Genomic DNA, 7,401 nt, shown 5'->3' with positions numbered 1-7,401 from the left:
CCTAGTGGGGCCTCAGTGGTTCTGGTCAGAACACACATAGAGAGGACTGTTGACTTAGCGTGTGTGGCGGGCACCTTGTACGTCAGAGAGACACTTCCTGCCCGGGGGGCTTTTTTTAGACCGCAAATCAGTTTATTTGAACGTTATATCACTGGCTCCTATTGTAAGGGTCATGTACATTCCTCTCTCCAGAACCAGTAGAGAACCATGGTCTGGACTGAGAGGAGATAGTAGTGCAGGAGTTGTGGATGACTGTTTTCCTACCAGACAGACTGCTGGTGATGTGTTTGTCTGGACCAGAACAGACTGCTGGTGATGTGTTTGGTCTGGTCCAGAACAGAGGGCTGGTGATGTGTTTGGTCTGGTCCAGAACAGAGGGCTGGTGATGTGTTTGGTCTGGTCCAGAACAGAGGGCTGGTGATGTGTTTGTCTGGACCAGAACAGAGGGCTGGTGATGTGTTTGGTCTAGACCAGAACAGAGGGCTGGTGATGTGTTTGGTCTGGACCAGAACAGAGGGCTGGTGATGTGTTTGGTCTGGACCAGAACAGAGGGCTGGTGATGTGTTTGGTCTGGACCAGAACAGAGGGCTGGTGATGTGTTTGGTCTGGACCAGAACAGAGGGCTGGTGATGTGTTTGGTCTAGACCAGAACAGAGGGCTGGTGATGTGTTTGGTCTGGACCAGAACAGAGGGCTGGTGATGTGTTTGGTCTGGACCAGAACAGAGGGCTGGTGATGTGTTTGGTCTGGACCAGAACATAGGGCTGGTGATGTGTTTGGTCTAGACCAGAACAGGGGGCTGGTGATGTGTTTGTCTGGACCAGAACAGAGGGCTGGTGATGTGTTTGTCTGGACCAGAACAGAGGGCTGGTGATGTGTTTGTCTGGACCAGAACAGAGGGCTGGTGATGTGTTTGTCTGGACCAGAACAGAGGGCTGGTGATGTGTTTGTCTGGACCAGAACAGAGGGCTGGTGATGTGTTTGTCTAGACCAGAACAGATGTGTTTGTCTGGACCAGAACAGAGGGCTGGTGATGTGTTTGTCTAGACCAGAACAGAGGGCTGGTGATGTGTTTGTCTAGACCAGAACAGAGGGCTGGTGATGTGTTTGGTCTGGACCAGAACAGAGGGCTGGTGATGTGTTTGGTCTGGACCAGAACAGAGGGCTGGTGATGTGTTTGGTCTGGTCCAGAACAGAGGGCTGGTGATGTGTTTGTCTGGACCAGAACAGAGGGCTGGTGATGTTTTTGTCTGGACCAGAACAGAGGGCTGGTGATGTGTTTGGTCTGGACCAGAACAGAGGGCTGGTGATGTGTTTGTCTGGACCAGAACAGAGGGCTGGTGATGTGTTTGGTCTGGACCAGAACAGAGGGCTGGTGATGTGTTTGGTCTGGACCAGAACAGAGGGCTGGTGATGTGTTTGTCTGGACCAGAACAGAGGGCTGGTGATGTGTTTGTCTGGACCAGAACAGAGGGCTGGTGATGTGTTTGTCTGGACCAGAACAGAGGGCTGGTGATGTGTTTGTCTGGACCAGAACAGAGGGCTGGTGATGTGTTTGTCTGGACCAGAACAGAGGGCTGGTGATGTGTTGGTCTGGACCAGAACAGAGGGCTGGTGATGTGTTTGTCTAGACCAGAACAGAGGGCTGGTGATGTGTCTCTGTTAGATATCAGGGCATTCATTCTGCTATCTCTGTTAGTAAGCCTGGCATTCATTCTGCTATCTCTGTTAGATATCAGGAAATTCATTCTATTATCTCTGTTAGTTAGCTGGGCATTCATTCTACTGTCTCTGTTAGTTAGCAGGCCATTCATTCTACACTTTCTGTTAGTTAGCATGGCATTCATTCTACACTTTCTGTTAGTTAGCAAGGCATTCACTCTGTTATCTCTGATAGTTAGCCGGACATTCACTCTGTTATCTCTGTTAGTTAACATGGCATTCATTCTGTTATCTCTGTTAGTTAACCGGGCATTCATTCTGTTATCTCTGTTGGTTAACCGGGCATTAATTCTGTTATCTCTGTTAGTTAACTGGGCATTCATTCTGTTATCTCTGTTAGTTAACCGGGCATTCATTCTGCTATCTCTGTTAGTTAACCGGGCATTCATTCTGTTATCTCTGTTAGTTAACTGGGCATTCATTCTGCTATCTCTGATAGTTAACCGGGCATTCATTCTGCTATCTCTGTTAGTTAACCGGGCATTCATTCTGCTATCTCTGTTAGTTAACCGGGAATTCATTCTGTTATCTCTGTTAGTTAACCGGGCATTCACTCTGTTATCTCTGTTTGTTAACCGGGCATTCATTCTGTTATCTCTGTTAGTTAACTGGGCATTCATTCTGTTATCTCTGTTAGTTAACCGGGCATTCATTCTGTTATCTCTGTTAGTTAACCGGGCATTCATTCTGTTATCTCTGTTAGTTAACCGGGCATTCATTCTGTTATCTCTGTTAGTTAACCGGGCATTCATTCTGTTATCTCTGTTAGTTAACCGGGCATTCATTCTGTTATCTCTGTTAGTTAACCGGGCATTCATTCTACTGTCTCTGGTAGAAGTCAGTATCAAGAACACCTGAGAGAAGACCACATTACTGCGTACAAGGTTCCTCAGAGGACTTGTCCAACACTTTGAGGGACTCTTTCCATTTCTTCGTCAACCACCTAAAGAAAAGTGTACAATCCACAAAGTGTCCTTCTGTAGCTCAGTTGGTAGAGCATGGCGCTTGTAACGCCAGGGTAGTGGGTTCGATTCCCGGGATCACCCATACGTAGAATGTATGCACACATGACTGTAAGTCGCTTTGGATAAAAGCGTCAGCTAAATGGCATATATATTAATGTGCCTTTTCCTTGGGGCACATCACATAGCATACTGCAACTCCCTGTGTACTCGTGTATGCCCGTTTTGGGGAACACTGGCCTACTCTAATCTAAGTTAATACGTTGTCTGTCTCAACCGGTGTGAGACCATTAAGAGAGGAAAACGTCTCCGTCACAGACAGTGGTAACAGTAATAGTCGAACCTGGGGGCAGGCAGGCAGCCGTCAACACGGTGCAGCTATAATCATTGCCCTCCCTGTTCTATTCCCCAGCTCTATCTTTTTCCACTAATCAGGGAGTAGTGTGTTTCTTAGGGAGGGATGACGGCATGGAGTCTCGTGGAGGAATGTACTTTGCCTTCCACATCCCAGACAGTCCTCACCAGCACTGCTCCAGTGGTGCTGCGTTCACAGGGTCCAATTTGGCAAGAAACAAACAAAAAAAAATGTTTTGAGACGGTTTTGATGAAGATAGATTATTTATGACCTGTGACGATCTAATTGTAATAAGGTTACTGTTACTGTGAAGAAGACATTATTTCGCACAACAGCCTATATGGATCATTGGACTCACTGGCGTCGCTAAACTATTCTCGTCCCTCTCCTCAGCTCAGTCACATATATCCACGGGGCCTTGTTGTCTCTCTCCTCAGCTCAGTTACATATATCCACCGGGCCTTGTTGTCTCTCTCCTCAGCTCAGTCACATATATCCACCGGGCCTTGTTGTCTCTCTCCTCAGCTCAGTCACATGTATCCACCGGGCCTTGTTGTCTCTCTCCTCAGCTCAGTCACATATATCCACCGGGCCTTGTTGTCTCTCTCCTCAGCTCAGTCACATATATCCACCGGGCCTTGTTGTCTCTCTCCTCAGCTCAGTCACATATATCCACCGGGCCTTGTTGTCTCTCTCCTCAGCTCAGTCACATATATCCACCGGGCCTTGTTGTCTCTCTCCTCAGCTCAGTCACATATATCCACCGGGCCTTGTTGTCTCTCTCCTCAGCTCAGTCACATATATCCACCGGGCCTTGTTGTCTCTCTCCTCAGCTCAGTCACATATATCCACCGGGCCTTGTTGTCTCTCTCCTCAGCTCAGTCACATATATCCACCGGGCCTTGTCTCTCTCCTCAGCTCAGTCACATATATCCACCGGGCCTTGTTGTCTCTCTCCTCAGCTCAGTCACATATATCCACCGGGCCTTGTTGTCTCTCTCCTCAGCTCAGTCACATATATCCACCGGGCCTTGTTGTCTCTCTCCTCAGCTCAGTCACATATATCCACCGGGCCTTGTTGTCTCTCTCCTCAGCTCAGTCACATATATCCACCGGGCCTTGTTGTCTCTCTCCTCAGCTCAGTCACATATATCCACCGGGCCTTGTTGTCTCTCTCCTCAGCTCAGTCACATACAGCCACCAGGCTTTCTTCCTCTTCAACTTGGGCAGTGCACAGCGGAGAGAAAGGACACGTATTTCCAGCTACTGAGTGTGTTGGTTAGAGCTTTTTGCCAGTAACCAGCAGGAAGCCTAGTGGTTAGAATGTTGGACTAGTAACCAGGAAGAGAATGCCTAGTGGTTAGAGCGTGGGACTAGTAACCAGCAGGTAGCCTAGTGGCTAGAGCGTGGGACTAGTAACCAGCAGGTAGCCTAGTGGTTAGAGCGTTGGACTAGTAACCAGCAGGTAGCCTAGTTGGACTAGTAACCAGCAGGTAGCCTAGTGGTTAGAGTGTTGGACTGTTGGACTAGTAACCAGCAGGTAGCCTAGTGGTTAGAGTGTTGGACTAGTAACCAGCGGGTAGCCTAGTGGTTAGAGTGTTGGACTAGTAACCAGCAGGTAGCCTAGTGGTTAGAGTGTTGGACTAGTAACCAGCAGGTAGCCTAGTGGTTAGAGTGTTGGACTAGTAACCAGCAGGTAGCCTAGTGGTTAGAGTGTTGGACTAGTAACCAGCAGGTAGCCTAGTGGTTAGAGTGTTGGACTAGTAACCAGCAGGTAGCCGAGTGGTTAGAGCATTGGACTAGTAACCAGCAGGTAGCCAAGTGGTTAGAGCGTTGGGCCAGTAACCAGCAGGTAGCCTAGTGGTAAGAGCATTGGATTAGTAACCAGCAGGTAGCACAGTGGTTAGAATGTTGGGCCAGTAACCAGCAGGTAGCCTAGTGGTTAGAGCGTTGGACTAGTAACCAGCAGGTAGCCTAGTGGTTAGAGCGTTGGGCTAGAAACCAGCAGGTAGTCTAGTAGTTAGAGTGTTGGACTAGAAACCAGCAGGTAGCCAAGTGGTTAGAGCGTTGGGCTAGAAACCAGCAGGTAGCCAAGTGGTTAGAGCGTTGGACTAGTAACCAGCAGGTAGCCTAGTGGTTAGAGCGTTGGGCTAGAAACCAGCAGGTAGTCTAGTAGTTAGAGTGTTGGACTAGAAACCAGCAGGTAGCCAAGTGGTTAGAGCGTTGGGCTAGAAACCAGCAGGTAGCCAAGTGGTTAGAGCGTTGGGCTAGAAACCGGCAGGTAGTCTAGTGGTTAGAGCGTTGGGCTAGAAACCAGCAGGTAGTCTAGTGGTTAGAGCGTTGGGCTAGAAACCAGCAGGTAGTCTAGTAGTTAGAGCATTGGACGAGTAACCAGCATGTAGCCAAGTGGTTAGAGCGTTGGGCCAGTAACCAGCAGGTAGTCTAGTGGTAAGAGCATTGGATTAGTAACCAGCAGGTAGCCTAGTGGTTAGAGTGTTGGACTAGTAACCAGCAGGTAGCCTAGTGGTTAGAGTGTTGGACTAGTAACCAGCAGGTAGCACAGTGGTTAGAGTGTTGGACTAGTAACCAGCAGGTAGCCTAGTGGTTAGAGTGTTGGACTAGTAACCAGCAGGTAGACTAGTGGTTAGAGCGTTGGACTGGTAACCAGCAGGTAGCCTAGTGGTTAGTGTTGGACTGATAACCAGCAGGTAGCCTAGTGGTTAGAGCATTGGACTAGTAACCAGCAGGTAGCCTAGTGGTCAGAGTGTTGGGCCAGTAACCAGCAGGTAGCCTAGTGGTTAGAGCGTTGGACTAGTAACCAGCAGGTAGCCTAGTGGTTAGAGCGTTGGGCTAGAAACCAGCAGGTAGTCTAGTGCTTAGAGTGTTGGACTAGAAACCAGCAGGTAGCCAAGTGGTTAGAGCGTTGGGCTAGAAACCAGCAGGTAGCCAAGTGGTTAGAGCGTTGGGCTAGAAACCAGCAGGTAGCCTAGTGGTTAGAGCGTTGGGCTAGAAACCAGCAGGTAGTCTAGTAGTTAGAGTGTTGGTCTAGAAACCAGCAGGTAGCCAAGTGGTTAGAGCGTTGGGCTAGAAACCAGCAGGTAGCCAAGTGGTTAGAGCGTTGGGCTAGAAACCAGCAGGTAGCCAAGTGGTTAGAGCGTTGGGCTAGAAACCAGCAGGTAGTCTAGTGGTTAGAGCGTTGGACTAGAAACCAGCAGGTAGCCAAGTGGTTAGAGCGTTGGGCTAGAAACCAGCAGGTAGCCAAGTGGTTAGAGCGTTGGGCTAGAAACCGGCAGGTAGTCTAGTGGATAGAGCGTTGGGCTAGAAACCAGCAGGTAGTCTAGTAGTTAGAGCGTTGGACTAGAAACCAGCAGGTAGCCAAGTGGTTAGAGCGTTGGGCTAGAAACCAGCAGGTAGCCTAGTGGTTAGAGCGTTGGACTAGAAACCAGCAGGTAGCCAAGTGGTTAGAGCGTTGGGCTAGAAACCAGCAGGTAGCCTAGTGGTTAGAGCGTTGGGCTAGAAACCAGCAGGTGTATTTAGTCTCAGTGGATAGAGCGTTGGGCTAAAACCCCAAACAGAAACCAGCAGGTAGTCTAGTGGCTAGGAAAAGCGTTGGACCTAGAAACCAGCAGGTAGCCAAGTGGTTAGAGCTTCTGGGGCTAGAGAAACCAGCAGGTAGCCAGTGGTTAGAGCGTTGGACAGAAACCAGCAGGTAGCCATCAGTGGTTAGAGCGTTGGGCTCAGAAACCAGCAGGTAGCCATAGTGGTTAGAGTCCTCTTCTGGCTGTGGGGTGGAGATTATAACAGAACGTGGCCAAGTGTTCAAAATGTTCATAAATGACCAGCATGGTTGAATAATAGTAACAGAACAACTGGAGCAGCAAAAATCAGCAAAAAAAGAAACATCCCTTTTTCAGGACCCTGTCTTTCTAAGATAAAAATACAAATCCAAATAACTTGACAGATCTTCACTGTAAAGGGTTTAAACACTGTTTCCATTGCTTGTTCAATGAACCATTAACAATTAATGAACATGCACCTGTGGAACGGTCGTTAAGACACTAACAGCTTACAGACGGTAGGAAATTAAGGTCACAGTTATAAAACTTAGGACACTAAAGAGGCCTTTCTACTGACTCTGAAAAACACCAAAAGAAAGATGCCCAGGGTCCCTGCTCATCTGCGGAACGTGCCTTAGGCATGCTGGAAGGAGACATGAGGACTGCAGATGTGGCCAGGGCAATAAATTGCAATGTCCGTACTGTGAGACACCTAAGACAGCACTACAGGGAAACAAGATGGACAGCTGATCATCCTCGCAGTGGCAGACCACGTGTAACTGCACCTGCACAGGATCGGTAGATCC

The sequence above is a fragment of the Oncorhynchus keta genome, chromosome 25 (genome assembly GCF_023373465.1).
Source record: "Oncorhynchus keta strain PuntledgeMale-10-30-2019 chromosome 25, Oket_V2, whole genome shotgun sequence".
Lineage (NCBI taxonomy): Eukaryota > Metazoa > Chordata > Actinopteri > Salmoniformes > Salmonidae > Oncorhynchus > Oncorhynchus keta.
The sequence above is the reverse complement of the archived record's forward strand: the minus strand, read 5'-3'. Positions refer to the sequence as shown.